The 25067-nt window shown below is 40.8% G+C and overlaps 1 protein-coding gene across 5 annotated transcripts in view; it reads left to right on the top strand.

Annotated features, from left to right (window-relative positions):
• Positions 1-25067, top strand: part of RNF38 (ring finger protein 38) — a 141676-nt gene that overhangs the window by 46745 nt on the left and 69864 nt on the right. For 3 of the 5 annotated variants that reach the window (XM_064380000.1, XM_012463381.3, XM_012463382.3), the window contains one exon: positions 9997-10067. The exons of 1 other annotated variant lie outside the window; for it this stretch is intronic. The gene's annotated coding sequence lies outside the window, so the exon portion shown is untranslated. Of the gene's footprint in view, positions 1-9996; positions 10068-25067 lie in introns of those variants that run through there. One more of the 5 variants, XM_012463369.3, reaches the window with a different exon arrangement.

Genomic DNA, 25067 nt, shown 5'->3' on the forward strand with positions numbered 1-25067 from the left:
ATTGATTTGTCTGATCTTTTTTTTGAATTTCAACCCTGCTCCTTCTGTAAATTTGTCTAATCTGACTTTCCTTCTTTGTGGGCTTTTTATATTTTTTATTTTTTTGAGACAGAGTCTTGCTCTGTTGCCCAGGCTGGAGTACAGTGGCGTGATCTCAGCTCACTGCAACCTCTGCCTCCCAGGTTCAAGTGATTCCCCTGCCTCAGCCTCCTGAGTAGCTGGGACTGCAGGCACCAACGACCATGCCCGGCTAATTTTTTTGTATTTTTAGTAGAGACAGGGTTTCACCGTGTTAGCCAGGATGATCTCCATCTCCTGACCTCATGATCCACTCACCTCAGCCTCCCAAAGTGCTGGGATTACAGATGTGAGCCACCATGTGGGGCTGGGCCGTTCTTTGTTTTTTCGAATGTTGCCATTAGAAAGCGTTGAGCTTAGGTGAAAATACAACCAAGGATGTGGGACTAATTTTACTTGAGATACCCGGTAACTGTAGTAATTGACCAAGCTAGGTAGATTTTTCCTCTTGAGTTGCTTTACTTGTATTTATATTTGGGCTCACTTGTATCATCTTCATAAAGAACCAAGAGTTGATGAGAAGATATTTTAATTGTAAGATATGTTGAGACAAAACCAAATATAGTATATGACTACTCTGTTGCTGGGGAGTGGCATCTCTGATAGTAAGATTGACACATGAATTCTCTGCCCTGTTCCTGCCCTGCTCAGCCGCAATGCCCAGAGCAAGAGTGAAGGAAAGGGCTTGCCATTTGCCACTGCAGACTGAGTGGCCTTGTTAAGCAGCCACTCCTATCCTATTTGCCTCCTGAAATGTTTATCTGCATAGGAATAGCTAAGAGGGAAAGAGGAAGGGTCTGACCTTTGACTTCTCTGGTGATAGAAAACTGCCTTCTCTGTTTTAGAATTAGCAAGTCAGAAAACAGCTTTCAAAGATTACTGTCCCTGGTTGCGATGGCAAAACTAAAGAATGGATGATTATCCATTTTATATTACTTATACTTAAGTTCCCATTCTTTAGTGATAATCTGATTGTGTTTCTTGCTATTAAATATACTTCCAAATTGGCTATTTTTCACAAATAATAGAAGGAAAATGGGTGTAAATAAATCTAATATGATAACCTAGAATATGCTATATGAGTTGGTCATTACTATTTTAATAATTAATGGGCAGTTACCTTCAGAAAAGGAGCTGAATGGCTAAACTCTTTCTAAACTGAATTGAGGTCTCTTGTTTGGATTATCAGTGTTTAATGTCAGCATTCCCATTGAGATCATTTGACTTCCCCAGATATTTTTGCAATGCACTTTCTCAGTATTTTACTTTTCTACACACTCTTTACATTTTTGGCATCTCCCTCACCAAAACATCCTGCTACAACTTAATTGTGATAAAAGCCTAATTTGAATAAAAGATTTATCTATGAAACTTCATTACACAACTATGAATATACACACAAGAGTCTATCCTTCATATTAGGTGCCTACAGCATCATATAGGAAGCTTAACATTTAAATGAATTGTTTTGCCATTTTGAAACAAGTGCTTTTATAGGAAATAAAAATGTACAGGTTTTGTGGATACAAAAAGGGTTACAAAGAATTGGATTACATTTGTGGTGTATAAAAACTCCATTCAGGCCAGGTGCGGTGGCTCACGCCTGTAATCCCAGCACTTTGGGAGGCTGAGGTGGGTGGATCACAAGGTCAAGAGATCAAGACCATCCTGGTCAACATGGTGAAACCCCGTATCTACTAAAAATACAAAAAATTAGCTTGGCATGGTGGCGCGTGCCTGTAATCCCAGCTACTCAGGAGGCTGAGGCAGGAGAATTGCCTGAACCCAGGAGGCAGAGGTTGCAGTGAGCCGAGATTGCGCCATTGCACTCCAGCCTGGGCAACAAGAGCGAAACTCTGTCTCAAAAAAAAAAAAAAAAAACTCCATTCAGTAAGGCCAAGGCATGTTCAGTATCTTTGAACATTTAAGAATCAGTACCGATCACTAATTAACGTTTTTTCAAGTTCAGTTTTTCCCTCTAAATGATGCCTGTTATTCAGACAACTATATTGACTTCATAGAATAGTATAAATTATTAGAGTAAATTTCTACCTAATTTTTACTTTTTGTTTTGGAATATAAATAATTCTTAGGTATGGGTCACATATCATTTAAAAATTACTACTCGGGCCGGGCGCGGTGGCTCACGCCTGTAATCCCAGCAGTTTGGGAGGCTGAGGCGGGTGGATCACGAGGTCAAGAGATCGAGACCATCCTGGTCAACATGGTGAAACCCCATCTCTACTAAAAATACAAAAAATTAGCTGGGCATGGTGGTGTGTGCCTGTAATCCCAGCTACTCAGGAGGCTGAGGCAGGAGAATTGCCTGAACCCAGGAGGTGGAGGCTGCGGTGAGCCGAGATCACGCCATTGCACTCCAGCCTGGGTAACGAGAGTGAAACTCCGTCTCAAAAAAAAAAAAAAATTTACTACTCATATTTGCCTTGCATTTCAATTTGCTAACCTCAAGTATGTTTAAAAATCTGCTTCATATTATAACCACTGTAATTTAGAGTAGGACCAATCTCTTTTCTAAAAATTTTTTTTTAATAGGTAATACATTCATGTGGTTCAGAATTTTAAAAACAGGAAAAAGCATACAGTGAAAAAACTTGCTTTGATGCCTATCCTGCTTCATGGTTCTCCCTAGACTTAGAGACAATGTGATCAGTTTCTACATGTCTGTACCTCTACCAGCCCCACCTTTTTACACAGTGGTGGCCCACTGTGCTGTTCCACACATTGCTTTGTTTCTATAACAGTATATAGTGGAGCTCGTTCTTTATCAGTACATAAAGAGCTTCCTCTTCCCACTCGCCCTCCCCTTTATGTGTATAGATAGATAGATAGTTGCAGAGCATTCTCTTACTGGTGGGCGTTTAAACCTTTAAAATAATTGATATAAAAAATGTTTGTTTATTATACTTTAAGTTCTGGGGTACATGTGCAGAACATGCAGGTTTATTACATAGTTAGACATGTGCCATTGTGGTTTGCTGCACCCATCAACCTGTCATTTACGTTAGGTATTTCTCCTAATGTTATTCCTCCCCAGCCCCCCAGCCGCCAACAGGCCTCAGTGTATGATGTTCCCCTCTCTGTGTCCATGTGTTCTCATTATTCAACTCCTAATTATGAATGAGAACATGCAGTGTTTGGTTTTCTGTTCTTGTGCTAGTTTGCTGAGAATGATGGTTTCCAGCTTCATCCATGTCCCTGCAAAGGGCATAAACAACATAATTGATTTTACTCATTCTATTGAGCAAATATTGATTATCTGCTATATGCCAGGCACCTTTCTTTCCATTTGGGATATAATGTATAAGGCAAGGAAATTTCCTGCCCTCATGGAGACAGTTTTGATCTTGAGAAACACGCGATCAACCGTGATGCATAATTTGTACACACATTAGTTTGAATGCCAAGTATATTTGTGAGATGCACTTTTAGGATTGGAATATCTGGTTTAAAAGTTATATGTAGGCCGGGTGCAGTGGCTCATGCCTGTAATCCTAGCACTTTGGGAGGCCAAGGTGGGCGGATCACTTGAGGTTGGGATTTGAGACCAGCCTGACCAACATGGAGAAACCCCGTCTTTACTAAAAATACAAAATTAGCCAGGCGTGGTTGGCACATGCCTGTAATCACAGCTACTTGAGAGGCTGAGGCAGTTGAATCACTTGAACCCGGGAGGCAGAGGTTGCCATGAGCCAAGATCATGCCATTGCACTCCAGACTAGGCAACAAGAGTGAAATTCAGTCTCAGAAAATAAAAGTTATTTGTGTTTTTCTTTTTCTTTCTTCTTTTTTTAAACGGGGTCTCGTTCTGTCTCCAGGCTGAAGTGCAGTGATGTGATGTCGGCTCACTGCAATCTCTACCTACCGGGTTCAAACCATCTCCTGCCTCAGACTCCCAAGTAGCTGGGATTATAGGTGAGCGCCACCACATCCAGCTAATTCTTGTATTTTTAGTAGAGGTGGTGTTTCACCATATTGGTCAGGATGGTCTCTCTCTCCTTAGCAGAAGATGTAGTAGTTTACATATCTACTACTAGCAATGTTTGAGAGCCTGTTTTTTTCACACCTTCTCCATTATAGTGTGTTGTCAAACTTCTTGCTCTTTATTGACTTGGTGGGTAACAAGGCATATCTAGGTGTTTTTACTTTCATTTTTCTTTTGAGAAAAGCTTAACATTTGTATAAATAGAAAGTCATTTATATTTTCTTTTTCTGTTTTTTTTGGAGATAGAGTCTCACTCTGTCTCCCAAGCTGGAGTGCAGTGGCACAATCATGGCTCACTGCAACCTCTGCCTTCTGGGTTCAAGCAATTATCCTGCCTCAGCCTCCCGAGTAGCTGGGACTATAGATGTGTGCCACCATGCTTGGCTAATTTTTTGTATTTTTAGTAGAGACAGGGTTTCACCGTGTTAGTCAGGATGATCTCTATCTCCTGTCCTTGTGATCCACCTGCCTCAGCCTCCCAAAGTGCTGGGATTACAGGCATGAGCCGCCACACCTGGCCCACACTCACTGTTTACTGTATAAAAACAGTAGTTGTACCACAGTTTTATTCTTTCTTTTTTTCTTGAGATGGAGTCTTGCTCTGTGGCCCAGGCTGGAGTGCAGTGGCACAATCTCTGCTCACCGCACCCTCTGCTTCCTGGGTGCAAGTGATTTCTCCTGACTCTCCTTACTGAGTAGCTGGGATTACAGGTGTTTGCCACCACACCTGGCTAATTTTTCGTATTTCTAGTAGAGACAGGGTTTCACCATGTTAGCCAGGATCATCTTAATCTCCTGACCTTGTGATCCACCTGATTTGGCCTCCCAAAGTGCTGGGATTATAGGCATGAGCCACCGTGCCTGTCCTCATATTTTTATTGTAGTGTGAGGCCTTCTTTGGTCTCTTCAGGCTGCTATAACAAATACCATAGGCTGAGTGGCTTATACACAGCAGAAATTTATTTCTAACATTTCTAGAGGCTGGGAAATTTGGCTGGGCACAGTGGCTCATGCCTGTAATCCCAGCACTTTGGGAGGCCAAATCGGGCGGTTCACTTGAGGTCGGGAGTTTGAGATCAGCCTGACCAACGTGGAGAAACCCAGTGTCTACTGAAAATACAAAATTAGCTGGGTGTGGTGGCACATGCCTGTAATCCCAGCTGCTTGGGAGACTGAGGCAGGAGAATCACTTGAACTAAGGAGGCAGATGTTGCAGTGAGCCAAGATCGCACCATTGCACTCCAGCCTGGGCAACAACTGCAAAACTTTGTCTCGATTTGATTGATTGATTGATTGATTGATTGATAGAAGTTGGGAAATTCAAGATCAAGGAACCCATAGATTCATTATGGTGAGGGCCTGCTTCCTAGTTCGTAGAGAGTACCTTCTTGCTGTATCCTCATAAGGCAAAAGGATGAGGGATTCTTTGGGGCCGCATTTATACGGATACTGATCCCATTTATGAAGGCTCTGCCTTTATGACTTAATCACCTTCCAAGCACCCCACCTCTAAATACCCTTACATTTGGGATTAGGTTTCAACATAGGAATTTTGATAGTAAGGCCTAATCACCTTGTATAGGAGAAAGGAGGAAAAGGTCATTAAATCTCGTTGGGGCCTGTAAGTGGAAGGACTGATGGAAGTGTAGACCAGGAAGGGGAGGGAGAAATCAGGAAGGCTTAATTTCCTTTCTTCCCCGTTCCCTTTTTATCTTAAAAACAAAACAAACAAAAAAAAAACTTTATTTTCTCTTACGCTTTGCTTTTGCATTTGCTTAGTACTTGCCATGAGCCAGGAAATGTGCTGTATGCTGGAAGATGAAAAGATAAATTAGGGAGCCCATGATCTGGCTGGAGAGACAGACGTTTGTAACCTCCTCCTCTTCCCCCTCAAAAAATGAAGGTGATAGGTCTGGGTGCAGTGGCTCACACCTGTAATCCCAGCACTTTGGGAGGCTGAGGTGGGTGGGTCACCTGAGGTCAGGAGTTTGAGACCAGCCTGACCAACATGGAGAAACCCTGTCTCTACTAAAAATACAAAATTAGCCAGGCGTGGTGGTGCATGCCTGTAATCCCAGCTACTGGGGAGGCTGAGTCAGGAGAATTGCTTGATCCTGGGAGGCAGAGGTTGCAGTGAGCTGTTATCATGCCATTGCACTCCAGCCTGGGCAACAAGAGCAAAACTCTGTCTCAAAAAAAAGGGGAAAAAAGAATGCGATGAAACAGTTTTAGCAAAAAGAAAAAAAAATTAAGGACTTAGGGAATGTCTCACAGGCAAATCACAGCCTTGATGTGAATAGAAGTGTTCATTATAGTACCATTTCTTGAATTGCTGTGTGCCAGGCACTGTGCTGTGAGCTTTTTCATACATCTAACTTTAATATCTCTCAGAACAGATCTATGAATTAACTATATGTAAGTAGATAGATAATATTGTTCTCATTTTTTAGAGGAGGAAGGCATATGAGTTGTTAGGTGACTTGCCTAAATTCACAGTCTGTAAATTCCTGAATTATATTGAAGTCTGACTCCAAAGTTCATTCTACTCAAAAAATGCCAGAGGAACTGTAGTATATTGCTGGTAGAATTTTAAATGATTCAGTCAGTTTGGAAAACAGTTTGGCAGCTTTTCAAAAGATTGAATAGAGAGATCAAATGACCGAGCAAGAGGAATGAAGATGAACGTTCACACAAAAACTTGTAAATGGATATCAAAACAGCATTAGTCATAATATCCCAAAGTGAAACAAAATGTGTTATATCCGTATACTGGAATATTATTTAGTCATAGAAAGGAATGAATTGGTACACACTTCAATGTGGATGAACCTTGCAAACATTATGGTAGGTGAATGAACCCGATTACAAAGAGCACATGTTTTATGATTTTGTTTATATGAAATATCCAGAATGGGTAAATACAGAAATTGAAGTAGTGGTTGTCAGTGGCTCAGGGAAGAGATAAATATGGGTGGTGAAAATGTCCTAAAATTGTGATGATGATTGAACAGCTTTGTGAATACACTAAAAAAAAATTGGATTGTATACTTCAAATAATAGATGAATTGTGTAGCATGTAAATTATGTCTCTCACTAAGGTTGTCTAAAAACAAAACAAATCCGATTCTGACATAGAATTTTCTGCTCTACATATCTGGAAGTATCAACAAGCACTTACTGTAATAGTAAATAAGCAGATGATCCTCACAGTCTTTTGCTTCACGTTAGTTAACATCTTCCCAACATTAATAATATCTTAAAGTGTACTATCTGATAGAGCCAGTAATTTGTCCTGTAAGTTTTAAGTAAGATTTCTAAAAACAATGCAGTCTGTTCTGTTGTAAGTTCATGTAGAAAAAGCTAAAAGTTTAAAACATTGAGAATAGATGAATTAAGTAAAGCTGGGTTTTTGCAATTGGATGATGCTTGAATCTTTGGAGCAGACTCAGAATCCTCTTAGCACATTTATTTGCAGCCATGCCGTAAACCCTGGTATTCCAGTAGCAGTTGTAAGGCAGCTAGCCTGCCAGTGATGCTGTTAAGACCCAGAGAGATCAGATTCCAGAATTTAGCAACTTCTGGGGCAAGTATTGGTTAAGGCTCAACATGTTTTAATGGCCTCTATAAACTAAGACACCTAAAAATTAGTTTTGCTAGCCTGAAAGGGAAAGAGTTCTGAAAGAACAGTAAATGGGAGAACCAAAAAATTAGACTTTACCGTGTGTCTCTTTTGGACACTAATTGCAGTGACAATTACTTAAAAAGTACAGGCAAGGTTCCTGGGGCTAGATTTTTAAAAAAGAAATCTACCTGTCACTGTTAGTATAGAATCAACAAAAATGTAGCTTTTTTTTTTTTTTTTGGAGATGGAGTCTCACTCTTGTTGCCCAGACTAGAGTGCAATGGCTCAGTCTTGGCTCACCGCACCTCCTGGGTTCAAATGATTATCCCACCCCAGCCTCCTGAGTAGCTGGGACTACAGTCGTGCACCACCAGGCCTGGCTAAGTTTTGTAGTTTTTGGTAGAGATGGGGTTTCATCATGTTAGCCAGGCTGGTCTCCAACTCCTGAACTCAAGTGATCAGCCTGCCTTGGCCTCCCAAAGTGCTGGGATTACAGGTGTGAACCACTGCGCCTGGCCACATATTAGGTATTCTGGATAAAACATTTTGAAAAGCATGCTGTAATGCCAACAAAGAGAAATGTAACTTCTGGATGGGCCTGGCCATTACAAAGGCCTTGTTACTACACACAAAGACTTGTTACAGGTTGAGTATCTCTTACTCAAAATGCTCAGGAACTGAAATGTTTTGGATTTTGAATTTTTTCATATTTTGATATATTTGCATATACGTAGATAATACTTTGGGAATGGGATCCAAGTCTAAACATGAAACTGATTTACGTTTCATATATACCATATACACATAGCCTGAAGGTAATTTTATATACTATTTTAAATAGGCCGAGTGCAGTGGCTCACACCTGTAATCCCAGCACCTTGGGAGGCTGAGGTGGGTGGATCACCTGAGGTCAGGAGTTCAAGACCAGCCTGACCAACATGGAGAAACCCTGTCTCTACTAAAAAACAGAAATTAGCCGGATGTGGTGGCACATGCCTGTAATCCCAGCTACTCTGGAGACTGAGGCAGGAGAATTGATTGCACTTGGGAGGAAGAGGTTACAGTGAACCGAGATCGTGCCATTGTACTCCAGCTGGGCAACAGGAGTGAAACTTCGTCTCAAAACATATATATATATATATATATATATATATATATATATTTTTTTTTTTTTTTTTTTAAATAATGTTGTGCATGAAACAAAGCTTTGAGTGTGATCTGTTACAGGAGGTCAGGTTTGGAATTTTATACTTAGTGGCAGCATGTCAGAACCAAAAAGTTCCAGAGTTTGGACTTTCAGATTAGAAATACTCAATCTGTAAAGGTATTATTTGGTGATATTTTAAGTATATTACATACTAAAATGATAATTTGCTATGTGTTTTTATAGTGTTTTAGTTTCCTATTAGGAAAGGAGAAGTGGCAGGAAGTATAATCAGAAAGGTACAGAGTAGTCATATAAAGTAGTAGACCAAGTAAAGACTTTGGATTTTTGAGTGAAAGAAGAAACCAAGGTTTTCAGAGGAGTGATGACATGATCTGTCTTAACCTTTAAAAGGATCATTCTTGAAATTATCCTTTTGAAGGTTATGAAAGGATACTTTTAAAGTATGTCATTGTCCACATACTTTGTGGAGTATCCTTAGTTCCTGGTCTCCTTAGTCCCACTCTTTCCCTGTGAACTTCACCTCATTCCCAGTCAATTCTCCACAAAGTATGTGGAGATTGACATACTTTAAAAGTATCCTGGCTGGGCACAGTGGCTCACACCTGTAATCCCAGCACTTTGGGAGGCCAAGGCAGGTGAATCACCTGAGGTCAAGAGTTCGAGACCAGCCTGGCCAACATGGCAAAACCCTGTCTCTACTAAAAATATAAAAATTAGCTGGGTGTGGTGCCAGGCGCCTGTAATCCCAGCTACTCCAAGAGGCAGAGGTTGTAGTGAGCCGAGATCATGCCTTTGAACTCCCAGCTTGGGTGAAAGAGCAAGACTTACTTGCTCTTACTTTGAAAGCAGACCACTCAGTCTAGTAGAAAGAAGGGGAATTAGGGGTTTGAATAACAGAGTTGTAGTTTGAGACCTGCTACTCTCTAACTACTACTTTGTGTGGGTTAGCCTCTCTGTATTTTGTTTTCTTCTGTTAAAATGCATGAATAATAATCCCCACTCTGTCTACTTATGAGTATTGTTGAGGGTTAGATGAGATATGGATGTAAAAGCAGTTTTAATTGGTAAAGCAGTTTAAATGTAAGGAATTACTACATCTTAACTTTTCCTCCCTTTTTCTTGTAGGTAGTGTTGGTGCTTCTTTTCAGTGCCAGTCCATCCATCACGACCACATTTGTCATGATGACAGTGACAAGGTGAGGTTCGTGTTGATGTCTACCATGGTGAAAATGCATGCCACCCTTACATTGCTGGATTCTCTTGTATAACTCTGGGCTTAGGGCAAGAAAAGTGTAATTTGGGGGACACAATGTTGAGATGCAGAGGACCTTGCTGGTTTGTGTGTCAAATTATTAGACTGCTCCAGAAAACCTAGAGATAATTCCTCAACCTGAGGTGGGTTGGACTTTTGATCAGCACTCCACTTTCCTACCTGTGCCTCTGTCCTTGTCATCGTGCTTCCTCTTCTGCACAGCCTGGATGGATTATCTTAATATATAAACATGTGTTTCAAAAGTTGATAGCTATCTCAGCAACACGTGTTGGAAATATCTTGGACATTACATTTTGGTTCACTTTTGGCATTAGTTGCATTAAATTATGTTTTCTTCTTCTTCTTTTTTTTTGTTGAGATGGAGTTTCTCTCTTGTTACCTAGGCTGGAGTGCAATGGCGCGATCTCGGCTCACCGCAACCTCCGCCTCCTGGGTTCAGGCGATTCTTCCTGCCTCAGCCTCCCAAGTAGCTGGGATTACAGGCGCGTGCCACCATGCCCAGCTAATTTTTTTTTGTATTTTTAGTAGAGACGGGGTTTCACCATGTTGACCAGGATGGTCTCGATCTCTTGACCTCGTGATCCACCCGCCTCGGCCTCCCAAAGTGCTGGGATTACAGGCGTGAGCTACCGCGCCCGGCTATGTTTTCTTCTTATACTTTACCTTCAAAAAGATTTTTTTGGCTCTGTTTACAAAGGCCAATTTAAAAGTTAGGAATTGTCAATTAAATCTGTCTGGTTCCTATACAAGAAGTCCACTTTGGACCTGATATCTATATATTTTAAATTCTGTCCAGACTATTGGTGGTTGTTTCATTGTGTTGTTTTTTGCTTTTGTTCTTTTTATCTCTAAAGAAACTTGGTCTCTAGGGACTTTCCAGTACTCATCAGTACACTTGATGGCCCAGCCCTTGCAGTAAATATTTCTGTGGGCTCGGCATTTGGAACATCTGGCTGCCAATCTGGATGGACTTAAATTTAGTCTTTTTCACCATCAGTTTCCAGTGGCTTCCCTCCCATTTCCTGTGTGTTATATGCAGGAATCTATCACTCCCTTGGTAGTTTCCAGTGCAGACCAATCTAAGCAGTTTTTTTTTCTGCTGTTTTGATAAGATCCTCCTCTCTCATTGTGTTGGAGCTAGATCAAGAAGCTGGTTGATCATTGGGATTTTTCCAAATGGCTTACTTTGTTCTGTTTGTTGGTCTCTTTGTCTTTGTGAGCTTTGCTCAGATTGATTTCACTCTGTTTAGAGAGAGAGTGGTAGCTTATAGCATTCCAGAGTCTCCTTTATTATTGTACCAATCAAGAGGCATGAGTTTCACTTTTAACTTCTTTCAAAGGCAAGCCACTGAAAGAGACTTCTAGAATATGCATATAGTTGGCTACATAAAATTTTGTATACCATGGATTTTAGAAATGAGCATTTGAAATTAAGAGTGATGATAGAGGGAGAAGGCAAAATCATTTTAGGTTACTGTTGCAAGTGATTGTCCTTCATAATTATGAAGGTGCTTTTCGGTTAAATTTTTTTTCTTTTGCTAAGTGTATTATGCTAGTATCTGTTTGTTCCCTTTATGGTATAGAAGCCAAACTGCCCTCTGGGTTGTCTCCAGACCTTGGATTCTAACGATAAGCTTTCTGTCTACCTTTGCCAGGTACGTCCTATCTCCACTTAAAATGTTTTTTTTTTTTTCCCTAATTTATTAATCTTTCTATAGCTGATTTTGTGCTTTAGAGACCTGAGATTTTTCCAGAAATACAGGGGAAAAAAGGGAAGTGAAGTTTAAGGGAGATTATTAAGGAACAGGAGATCAGCAGATTAAAGAACTATCTGAAACTACTCTCCTTTCTTCTTATCTACCATGTATATACTGATTGTTTCCTAAGTGGAAATGGAGAAACTGGATTAGGGTCTCTTGACTGTGTATTTATAATTCACTCAACTCATTGAGTCAGCAAATAGTACTTTTTGATTGGTAGCTATGTGTCTAGGCATTTAGGGAATACAGCCAAATACAAAACAGATAAAGATTCTAATAAAGCATTTTATAGTAAGTGCAGTGGATAAAAGAAAAGTTACAGACTATAGCCTTTCTTTTTTGTGGGGGGTGGGGTGGGGAGACTGAGTCTCCCTTTGTTGCTCAGGCTGGAGTGCAGTGGCACAATCTTGGCTCACTATAACCTCTGCCTCCCAGGTTCAAACGATTCTCATGCCTCAGCCTCCCGAGTAGCTGGGATTATAGGCGTGTGCCACCATGCCCAGCTAATTTTTTGTATTTTTATTTGTTTGTTTGTTTATGTATTTTGAGACAGAGTCTCCCTTTGTTGCCCAGGCTGGATTGCAGTGGTGAGATCTTGGCTTACTGCAGCATCTGCCTCTGGGTTCAAGTGATTGTTGTGCCTCAGCCTCCCAAGTAGCTGGGACTACAGGTGTTCACCACCATTACCAGCTAATTTTTGTATTTTTAGTAGAAATGGGGTTTCACCATGTTGGCCAGGCTGGTCTCAAACTCCTGGCCTCACGTGATCTGCCCGACTCGGGTAAGTGTTTGGATTACAGGCATGAGCCATCACACCCGGCCAGATTGTAGTTTCAACAGGATCATCAGACATCATTCTGGGGAGGAGAGTGGGTGGATATCATATTTAAAAATCAGATGTCTACATTTACAACAGCCCCCTGACTCCTTTCTATAACATGTGGGTATTGGTTTTGTAAAAACTAAAGCAAACCTGTTGCCTGCTGCACACTTAATCATTCTCCCTTCCCCACCTCCTCGTATAGTCTCACTCAGAATTAAAGGGATCATAGAGCACGTTTAGGCCAACTTCCTTTTTATGTATTTATTTGTTTTTGAGATGGAGTTTCGCTCTTGTTGCCCAGACTGGGGTGCAATGGTGCGATCTCGGCTCACCACAACCTCCACCTCCTGGGTTCAAGCAATTCTCCTGCCTCAGTCTCCCGAGTAGCTGGGATTACAGGCATGTGTGACCACACCTGGCTAATTTTGTATTTTTCGTAGAGATGGGGTTTCTCCATGTTGGTCAGGCTGGTCTCAAACTCCTGACCTCAGGTGATCTGCCCGCCTTGGCCTCCCAAAGTGCTGGGATTACAGGCGTGAGCCACCGCGCCCAGCCCCATCCTACTTTTAAAAAAAATTAACTTGGGAGCTGTGACCACCATGGGAGAAATTACTTGTTCAGGGGTAACCCACAGTGCTGGGGCTAGACCAGATTTCTATATCAAATGCAAGTCATATAAAATACTCGCTTAGGTGTTCTGAGCACATTGTCAAAACATGTGTTGATTCTTTGCTTGTCGTCTTTCCCTACCTTTCAGACATGGTTTATTTCTCAGATTGGGGAAGAAAATATGATTTTTCTTATAAATTTCCTCACTTTTAACTAATCCATGTGTGACTGGGGATGGAACCATGTTTAGGCAAGGAGTATGAGGCCAGTGTATTTGTTGGACATCCCCTTTAGAGCCTTGGAGTTAGTGGCCAGTCCCAAAGTCCTTGGCTTGATCTGTTGTTCTCCAGCTTAAAGTTTCTCTCCTGTTATGTATCGGTTTATAGTCTAGAGTGCTGGAATAATCTGATTTCAGCTCTTATGTTAATTATTAAATCGCCCTCCAGCATTATTTTTACATTAGTTCAAAGGGCCATATTCCATACTTTCTAGGTAGCAAACATATTTGAGTAGCTACTACATACAGAGCAATGTTCTAGGTATTGGGGACACTGCATTGAACAAAACAGACAGAAGTCTTTGCTCTTATGGGGCTTGCTTTCTGTGAATGGGGAGAGACAAGACAATAAAGATATTGTTAACTGATCACTTGTGTTGTGAAGAAAAAGAAAGTGGGGAAGGGGGAATAGAAGAACTGGGAGAAGGATGTCCTCTTAACTGGGTAATCAGAACACCCTTTGAAGTAGGGACTATTTTATTCCAGTTTTATCAGTGAGGAATCTGAGGCATAGATTAAATATTTACCAAGATCACACAGTAGTACACTGGATTTCAACCCAAACTGCCTAGCTTGAGTCTGTACTCTGCTGTCTGAATAAAGCTATTTCCATTTTAACTTCACCCATTCAACTATGACATGCTCAGAGAAATATATCTGCAAGTGGAGAAGGCCTTGGAGAGTCACAGTGGAACTGAACCATTGGCAACAGTCTTTGCTTGTAGTTTATTTTTTTTGCCCCCAGGCCTTTATTCTGATTAATGACTATCAGTTACTGCAGGCCTGTCTTCCAAGTCATTCCCTACCATGTGTCAGGGTCAGAATTCTGTACGTTTTATTTTTGTTTTTTGAGACAGGGTCTCACTTTGTCACCCAGGCTTAGGTACAGTGGCTCAGTTTCGGCTCACTGCAACCTCTCCCTGCAGGTTCAAGGGATTTTCCCTCCTCAGTCTTCCTAAGTAGCTGGGAATACAGGCATGTGCCACCTGTATTCATGTTTCACCTAGATACTGAAATGAGATAAAATATTGAAGAGTTTGATAAGACTATTCCTTCAGTTGAGGTGAATTAATTGTAGCCTCAATTATATACTTTTTCTGAGTTCTCAATACAGTGCCAGGAAGGATGGCCATTTGAGAAAGGAAAATAGGGGAGTTCCTCCTAAACTGCTTATGTGCGATTCAGAGCAGGAGTCTTTTCTTGACTAAAAATCCGAACTCTCTAATGCTATCAAAATGGAAACTTTCTGGGTGCAGATTTTACACTCAAAGGAAGTGCTCACTGGAACATTTTGGATTTTCAGATTTGGGATGCTCAACCAGTATATAACACAAATATTCCAAAACCTGAAAAAAAAACCAAATTCCCAAACACTTCTGGTCCCAAGCATTTTAGATAAGGGCTATTGAACCTGTCGTACATTTTCCATCTTCCCTGAAGGCAATATGCATAGGATTACTTATATACAAGCTAGATTGTGCTTTTTTTTCCAAGACAAATGAACGAAGCCTACTATAAGGAATTCTTGTCAAGAAAAGACTCCTGCTCTGAATCGCACATAAGCCAAGGTGGGCTTCCCAGAGTGCTGGGATTACAGGCATGAGCCACCGTGCCTGGCCCTCTTTTTAATTTTTAAAAATTACACACTGATTGTTGGCCAGGCTCAGTGGCTCATGCCTGTAATCCCAGCACTTTGGGAGGCCAAAGCGAGTGGATCACTTGAGCTCAAGAGTTTGAGACCAGCTGACCAGCCTGGGCAACATGGTAAAACCCTGTATGTACAAAAAATACAAAAATTAGTCTAGTGGTAAACACCTGGGGTCCTAGCTACTCAGGATGCTGAGGTGGGAGGATTATTTGAGGTTGCACTGAGATCAAGCCACTGCACTCCAGCTTAGGTGATAGAGTGAGACCCTGTCTCAAAAAAAATTTTTTTTAACACATATTTATTGTAAAAAGAAACACAGCACTCTATTCAGTTTCTCTCCTGAGAAATAACAACTGGAATTTCAGTATTAACAGATTTTTTTTCTTACCATATTTATATGAAATGTTTTTCATCCTTGTAAAATCAAGTTCCTTGATTATACCTTGGTAGGAAAAGATAGTCTAGCTTAAGATAGGAACTAGATTAGTAAAAATTAAGCAGTGTTTATCCATTTAAAAAAGTGGTAGAAGTGGCCGGGTGTGGTGGCTCATGCTTGTAATGCCAGCAGTTTGGGAGGCCGAGACAGGCGGATCCCTTGAGGCCAGGAGTTCAAGACCAGCCTGGCCAACCTAAGAGGTGAAAGACCTCTACAAGGAAAACTACAAAACACTGCTGAAAGAAATCATAGATGACACAAACAAACAGAAACACATGCTTCTCATTATTTCTTGCCCCCCCATCCCAGCAACCATTGATCTTTCTCTAAGTGAATTTGCCTGTTCTGTACATTTCATAAAATGGAATCTCAAAATATAGCCTTTTGTGTCTGGCTTCTCTCACTGAGCATGATTGTGTTAGTCTATTCTTGTATTGCTATAAAGAAATACCTGAGGCTGGGAAATTTTATAAAGAAGTTTAATTGGCTTGCAGTTCTGCAGACTTTAGACAAAGCATGGTGCCACATCGGTTTCTGGTGAGGCCTCAGGAAGCTTACAATTATGGTAGAAGGCAAAGGGAAAAGAGGTGATGTCACATGGTGATAGAGGGAAAGAGAGAGTTGTGGGGAGATGCCATGCTTTTTGTTTGTTTGTTTTGTTTTTGAGATGGAGTCTTGTTTTGTCCCTGAAGCTGGAGTGCAGTGGCGCAATCTCGGCCCACTGCAACCTCCGCCTCCTGGGTTTAAGTGATTCTCCTGCTTCAGTCTCCCTAGTAGCTGGGATTACTGGTATCCACCACCAGGACTGGCTAATTTTTTTTTTTTTTGGAGATGGAGTTTTGCTCTTGTTGTCCAGGCTGGAGTGTAATGGTGTGATCTCGGTCTTCTGTCTCAGCCTCCTGAGTAGCTGGTACTACAGGCATGCGCCACCACACACAGCTAATTTTGTATTTTTAGTAGAGACGAGTTTCTCCATGTTGGTCAGGCTGGTTTCGAACTCCCAACCTCAGGTGATCCACCCACCTTCGCCTCCCAAAGTACTGGGATTAACAGGCGTGAGCCACCACGCCCAGCCCTGATTTTTGTATTTTTAACAGAGATGAGGTGTCATCATGTTGGTTGGGCTGGTCTCGAACTCCTAACCCAGGTGATCCACCTGCCTTGGCCTCCCAAAGTGCTGGGATTACAGACACTAGCTACCACGCCCAGTCATTGGCATGCTCTTTTAAACAACCAGGTCTTTCCTGGACTACCAGAGCGAGAGTGCGCTCTTCATCAAGGGGATTGTGCTAAGCCATTCATAAGAGATCTATCTCCAAGATCCAGATACCTCCCACGAGGCCCCATCTCCAACACTGGGGATTAAAATACAACATGAGGTTTGTAGGGGACAAATACCCAAACCATATCACATGATCATTTTAAGGTTCATGTTGTGCAAGTAATTGAGTAGTAAGCTGCTCTCTATTAGGTGTTGAAGATGCCCTTTAAGAACATGACACTTAGGCAAAGATCTGAATGATAGGAAGTAACAATTCAGGTGAAAATCATGGCTATGGAAAGAACATTTCAGGAAAATAATACAGCTAGTGCAAAATCCCTAAAGCCAGAAAGATGAGGGAAACAGAAGGCTGATAATTGCAAGCAGTGTGGATGTGGAGTGGGAATGATATGAGATGAGGTTGGAGAGGTGGGCATGGGCCAGCCCATGTAGTTCTTGGTAAGCCAGGGAAGGTATAGATTGCATTCTGCTTTTTTGAGAAGCCAGTGGAGGGTTTTAAGCAAAGGAGTGGCATAATCCAACATATTTTTAAAAGACCACCCTTGTACTTTGTCTCTCTGAATTTGGCTGCTGTAGGTACCTCATACAAGTAGAATCATACACTATTTGTCTTTTTGTAACTGGCTTATTTCAGTAAGCAGATCCTCAAGGTTTATCCATGTTGTAACATATGCCAGAATTTCCTTTCTTTATAAGACTGAATAATAAAGAAAAGCTGGGCGTGGTGGCTCACACTTGTAATCCCAGCATTTTGGGAGACTGACGCGGGTGGTTCACTTGAAGTCAAGAGTTCGAGACCAGCCTAGCTAACGTGGCGAAACCCAGTCTCCACTAAAAAATACAAAGATTAGTCCGGTGTGGTGGCAGGCACCTGTAGTCCCAGCTACTTAGGAGGCTGAGGCAGGAGAATCACTTGAACCTGGGTGGCAGAGATTGTAGTGACCCAAGATTATGCCATTGCATTCCAGCCTGGGTGATGGCACAGGATTCCTTCCCAAAAAGAAAAATTCGTTGTAATATACATCATATTTTGTTCATTCATCTATTGATAGACACTTGGGGTTGCTTCCACTTTTTGGCTATTGTGAATAATGTTGCTGTGAACATGGGTGTACAAGTATCTCTTCAAAGACTCTGCTTTCAGTTCTTTTTGGTGTATACATCCAGAAGTGAAATTGCTAGATCATATGGTAATTCAGTTTTTTATTTTGTGAGGAACTGTCATACTGTTTTTCATAGAAGCTGTACCACTTTACGTTGCCACCAACAATGCATAAAGATTGCAGTTTCTCCTCACCAACACTTGTTATTTTCTTTTTTTTTAATATAGTAACTATCCTAATGAGTGTGAGATGGTGGTTTTGATTTATACTTCCCTTTGCTATTTTTTAATCAGGTTTCCCCCCCCCCCCCCCCCCGTTCAGTTCTAGGAGTTATATATTCTGGATATTAACCCTTTATTAGACATGATTTACATATATTTTCACCTACTATTACATAAATTGCTTTTTTTGACTTTCAAACCTTTTTTACTGTAGTAAAATACACATAACATAAAATGTACCATCTTAACCATTTAAGTGTACAGTTCAGTAGCATTAAGTACATATAGTACATTCACCTTTTTGTGCAGCTACCACCGCTATCCATCTCCAGAACTTTTTTTTCATCTTCCTAAACTGAAACTGTACCCATAATAACTCCTCATTGCCTCCTCCTCCAGCCCCTGGGAAACACCATTCTACTCCTAGACTACTTTCAGACCCAGTTTCTTCCTTTACTTAATAAAAGAGAGGGTCCATTGCTGACTGATAGGATTGTTTTTATGTGTGGAGGCCTTCTTAGAAACGTGATTGAGTTTAATTGTAGAGAATAGTAATAGAAAATAGGATTGTAGAAAGAAAAGAGATGGAGACAAAAACTGGTTGGGGGTTTTCACATGGGATATCTTATCTACAGACCTTAGCATTCCTGCCTCGGATCTGTCTGATTCTTTTGCATCAAAAGTTGATCTTGCCAGCCATTTCCATGTTGTAGATCTGCCAGCAGGTTTCATAGCTTTTCCTTTGTTCCTGGTGGCATGGATTCTCATAGCACAGAAATTAGCCAGGGATGGTGGTGGGCGCCTGTAATCTCAGCTACATGGAAGGCTAAGGCGGAGAGTCGCTTGAACCTAGGAGGCAGAGGTTGCAGGGAGCCAAGATCATGCCACAGCACTCCAGCCTGGGCGAAAGGGCAAAGACTCCGTCTCAAAATTTAGAAATAATAATAATTTGAGGAACAAATCTAGTGATATGTTACTTTGTAGTGTTTCATTGCCTTTAGGTTTAGGAAATCTGTCTCTATTCAGCTACTTACCTGTATTTTCTAAAAGTTTTGTTAATTTCATATTATCTTTTCTTATCTACCCGGAATTGATTTAGTATATGATTATGTGGCCCACTGTGTTTTTCAGTAGATTCTCACTTTGCTTTATTGTGAAATATCTGATTAGAGCTACCACGTAATAGATATTTTTGCGATTATTGTCATTAGAGATTACTTTGTTGGCCTTTCAAATGTCATTACCTGGGAAGTTTATTTTGTTTTATTTACAAGACACTATTGCAACAGGTTATAAGCAAGCCATGGGAAGATAAATAAGCTTCCTGTGAAATCTTAAATTTTATATTTACAAAGAGTTGTCCTGCCTTTTTAAATTTATTATTTATTTAATGTTATGATTTGTTTTGTACAAATTAGAAATCTGCCCACATATTTTCTTCTTTTCCTTAGATACTATCTGGAAGGCCACAGTATGTGGCACGGGCAGGAAGTTGCAGGGTTTGTGGAGATGTGCCGTGTATCACATATGCCTTTGCAAAACTACTCGTGTTAGGCAGGATTCTAAAACTATCATCAGTGGAAACACTGGCAGTTGTAGTGAGCTGGTCACATTTCATGAATGCAGGATGTTAGACTTCTATAGCAGGGTGTGTCATCTAGAGCAAGTTATTGACTGTGCAGGTAATTGAGCTCCACCAGAATTCCCTAGAGAAAAGTGTGTTCCTCATTGAACATAATGGAAATAATAAGACGTTCAGGCAGTCTGGTCTGCAACATTTAAATGTTTTTTGCATCTCAAACTTTAAGACTCTGATTCCCATGTCTGTTCTCATGGACTTCTCTCTTCATTGACCTTCCCAGAACTAAAGTAGTTAGCTGTCTGTGCTTCTCTTTCTCCCCCTCCCCCTCCCCGTCCTGTTCCTCTCTTCCTTCTTGACATTCTCCCTCTGTCCCCCTGGCTATAGTACAGTGGTGTGATCTTGGCTCACTACAACCTCTCTGCCTCCCAGGTTCAATCAGTTCTCCTGCTTCAGCCTCGCAAGTAGCTGGGTTTACCCCAGCGTTCACCACCACACCTGGCTAATTTTTGTATTTTTAATAGAGACAGGATTTCACCATGTTGGCCAGGCTGGTCTCCAACTCCTGACCTCAATTGATCCACTCCCCTCTGCCTCCCAAAAGTGTTGGGATTACAGGGGTGAGCCACCACACGTAACTATGTGCTTATCCCATCATTTATTTTCTTGAAGCACTTATATAAGTATAACTTTACGTCCTTATTTCACTAGGTTTTGGGATCACATTTTCCATTAATGTCCAATTCTTAACGATTTGAGCCCTTGCTCTTCTTAACTGCAGTTGAACAGTTTGTCTGGCTTTCCTCTCCAGGTATTTCAGTATTTCTGGGATTTCCTAGGTAAACTGCCTGTCCTTGCAGCCAGTCCTTTGACCCATGGCCCATTGGTCACCAGCTGTACAAAGCTGTTCTCACTGGTGTCGATTTGGCTCAAGTTTAGGCCCAGTTCCTAGGCTATTGTATTTAGTAAGACCATAGTTTGGGCCTAGTTCCTAGGCTATTAATATTTAATAAAGGATTTCACAGAAGGGCATTAGAACAAAGAGAACTTAAAGCTGCATATGAAATATGGCTGCACTGAAAGTATACTGGTCCAAGTGCTGCTTCAGGGCTTCTCTCTCCCTGATGCTTGGCTTACTGCTGTCCATATGGCCAGCCTATCTTTCCTCTGGGAGTACCCTGAAAACTGCTGATTCCCTTCCAGGGTCAACTCTAAACTACAATCAGTTAGCTTTGCTTTGAATAAAAATTGCCAGCCTTGGCAACGTGGCAAAACCCTGCTCTACAAAAAAAAAAAATACAAATATTAGTCCGTTGTGGTGGCGTATGCCTGTAGTCCCAGCTAGTCGGTGCTGACGTGGGAGGATCACTTGAGCCGCAGGAGTTCAAGGCTGCAGTGAGCTGTGATCATGACACTGCACTCCAGCCAGGGCAACAGAGTGAGACCCTGCTTCAAAAAATTAAAAAAAAATTGATGCTGCCTTTTAGGAGGCAGTATATCTTGAAAAATTAAGAAAAGTCACATACTGTTTGAACCAGCAATTCTACTTCTAGAATTGTACTTTTATGCATGCATTTTCAAATGCATGCCAAACTATATGTATGTACAAGAATGTTCATAATATCTTTGTGATAGCAAAACACTGAGAACAACCTAAATGTAATACAGGTTTAAAAAATAGATGGTTCCTTCCTAAGAAAGGGGATTGGCTTTGTTGAAAAGAAGAACCTAGATCTGTATATGGCAAACTTTTTTTTTGTGCTCTGAGTCTCCATTGGATTTGGTAAGAACTGTATGTAGTACCAGAATATGAGCCCCTAAGATGAAGCTTCTGAAGCAACCACAGTCAAACCCAAGGTGCTGTCTGTTCCCCGGAACAGAATGAGCAAGAGCTTGCCTTCAAAGAGTATAGATTACAGCAGGCCAGTGGACGCCTCTTGCCTCCCAGTCAGCTCCTGCCTGTTTACCCTGTTCTAGAGGTTGCATATGCTGTGACGTGCAGTGCATGCTTTATCTGTGCCCTTGGCTCTCCACTTCTGATTGGTATGGGTCTCTATTTTTCTGTTTCTGACTTGGCTGTCCTAGGCAGTCCTAGGCACTTAGGTTTCTTCATTTTTCCCTCTTGAACTTCTTCCTGGCCAATGGCTTTTCACTGTCCACCTGCTTTAGCCCCTTCACACCTTCACTGCCATGAGCTTTCCCTCTGTCATCCCAGCTACCATGGTTTAGTCCAAGTCATCTCCCACCTGCACTGTGGAAACAGCCATCGTAACCAACTCTTCCACCCCAAAGCTAGATAAGTGGCTCTATGTGGGAGGCTTCCAGTGGACTTGGATTTGGATGAGCCTTTGCTTCCCTCTTGTGGTCTCTAGCTGCTATAGCCGGCAGCTGCTGCTAATTAACTTTTTCTACCTGACAGGCGTTAACATTTCTGAGGGAAACTGCTTATGCTGATTGTTTTGCAGTAGTAGATCAAGTTTTAGCATGCTTGTAGATACTGTGTAGTCTAAATGCTTTTCAGCCAATATACATTTTCCCCCAGTGCAGCCTTATCTTCTTCAGTCCTTTTAGCTGGTTTTGGAGGAAGAAAGGAAACTTAGGGATGACAGCAAAGCTAGCTTCAGGGAAAAAATTGAAATTTATTTTTTTGCATCCCTTTTCTTCTCTTTTCACTGCGCTTTGTTCCCGTGCTTCATTTCTCCTTGGGAATTTACCTAGTGAGAAACGTAGAATCAACCACTGCTGTGAAATATTTACATATCATTAATTGAACTATTTATTAAGCACATGGTGTGTGCTTAACCCCTTGCCGGATTTGGTGAGGTTTAGTCCTTGGCTTCAAGAGGTTTACTATTTATTGGGCAGAAGTACCAAGTAAATACAAAGTTGGAAGGCAGAATGATTAATGCTATTTTAGAATACACTGGAGAGGCCACTAACTCAGCAATGGAGATTGAGGTTGTTGGAGTGAGATTACAGTCGAGATACTTGGCAGTGGGTGTGATGGCAGAACAGTCCTGACAGTGTTAACCAATGGGAAACTGCCTTCTCATTAGTAGAGGTCCAGAACTTCCAGCAGGTAAGCCATTCTCTACCCAGCACCTCCTTTGGCATTTCCCTTACATGTGAATGGTTCTTCAGCATTTGGACAAGTTGTTCTTTATCTGGCCCTATGGACAACTTGAATCATGCCTTTCAATGCCTTAAAATAGGAGATGATCCTCTTTCCATTTTTGTGTATTTTCTGTTATCTGTTATTCCCCCAACATCAGTATCAGTGATATATAAACAAAGCAGAACTGAGACTTGAGGAGCTTACAATTTAATAGGAGGAAACAGATATTTGATAAATGCCGTAAGGTGTTATATAAAAGTTTGTAGAGTTCGGATAAGAAGGATAGCCTGTAACCCCACAGTCACCTTTTTTGTAAAAAGATCCTTCAGATAGTCATAATTTAGATATTCCTTGAAGTCTAGAAATGCAAAACTGGTCACAAAAATAAATTGTATATTTACCATTTGACAGACTGTTAACTAGCACTTGAAATTTGTTTATGATTATTGTTTATGCAGTGTGCTTTAAAATGTATTTCTAGCAATGGCACCCTTCAAGTTAACAAGGTTGGGAGATGGTTTTCTAGAAACAGTGAATTTCAGAATGAGATCTTTCTTACATATATATCCTAAGATTACAGTTGTTTTGCCTTAGTAAGAAATAAAGAGAAAATAGGACATCTAAGGAAATTTAACTCCCAAGTCCAGTTAGCTAACCAGCAAATTTTCCCAAATATTTAATGAAGGTGTAACACCAGTCTTAAAGAAACACTTCTAGAGAACAGAAAGCGAGCCAGTACTCCCTGATTCATTTTCTGAAGCTAGCATAAGTCTTTGTAACAAAACTTGACAGGGACATTACAGAAATGGAAAATTACAGCTAATCTCAATCAAAACACAGATGCAAAAATTCTAAATAAACCAACCATTTAGAGCAATATAGTAAGCCTAAAATGGGTTTATTAGGAGTGTAAATTTGGTTTAACATCCCCAAACCAATCAAATTCACATTAACAGAAAAGTCATATGGTTAACTTGTAGATACAGAAGTTTTTCATAAAATCAAACATCTATATTTGAAGTTATTTTTTTTAAAAAGAGAGTCTCACTCTGTTGCCCAGGCTGGAGTGCAATAGCATCATCTTGGCTCACTGCAACCTCTGCCTTCTGGGTTCAAACGATTGTGCTACCTCAGCCTCCATAGTACCTAGGAGTATAGGCACGTGCCAGCACGCCTGGCTAATTTTTTGTAGTTTTAGTAGAGATGGGGTTTCACCATGTTGGCCAGGCTGGCCTTCTGACCTCAGGTGATCTGCCCACCTTGGCCTCCCAAAGTGTTGGGATTACAGGCATGAGCCACTGTGCCTGGTCCATGTATGATGAACTTCTAACATATTTGAAATAGTAGAGAACTCTTTTAATTTGCTAAAAGGGTCTTAAAAAAAAAAAACTGTAAACACCATACTTAAATGTTGACAGTTTTTCAGTTGAGGTTTGGAATAAAACAAAGCTGTCTGGTTAGCACTGTACTAGAGGCCCTTGCCAGTGCAGTAAGACAAAAAAAATGAGTATATGTTGAAAAGAAAGAAATGAAACAGTCAGTATTTTCTTCCAAATAGACAAGGATATAAACAGGATTGTGTGTATAGAAAACTCAAAAGAACTGAGATATAAACTATTAGAATTAATAATTGAATTATATTAAAAATCTAGAATAAACGTAAGAACTAAATTTGCAAGACCTTTACAGAAAACTGTGAAATATTATTGAAAGAACTGAAATCTCAAGTAAGTAGCTTATAGATTGCTATCTTTACAATGTTGAATCTTCCAATATCCGTTAACTCATTTCTAGGTCTAATGCAGCCCAAGAAAATCCTAGCAATTTCACCTTTTTCCTTGTCTTTTCTTTCCTTCCTTTGAAATAATCTGACTCTAAAATTCCTATGGAAACTCAAAAAGCCAGAAATAATCTACTCTGAAGGACAACTTGCTGTAACGGATAAAAGGAAGTCTTATAAAGCTGCAGTAATTGCCATGGTGTGGATCAGCATAGGGATAAAGAGAACAGTGCAACAGACTACTGAACCCAGAAACAAAGTCATGTATATGGGGTCACAGGTTTTAAACA

Source organism: Aotus nancymaae, unplaced genomic scaffold (assembly GCF_030222135.1).
Source record: "Aotus nancymaae isolate 86718 unplaced genomic scaffold, 86718_ANA_hifiasm-v0.15.2.pri h1tg000003l, whole genome shotgun sequence".
Lineage (NCBI taxonomy): Eukaryota > Metazoa > Chordata > Mammalia > Primates > Aotidae > Aotus > Aotus nancymaae.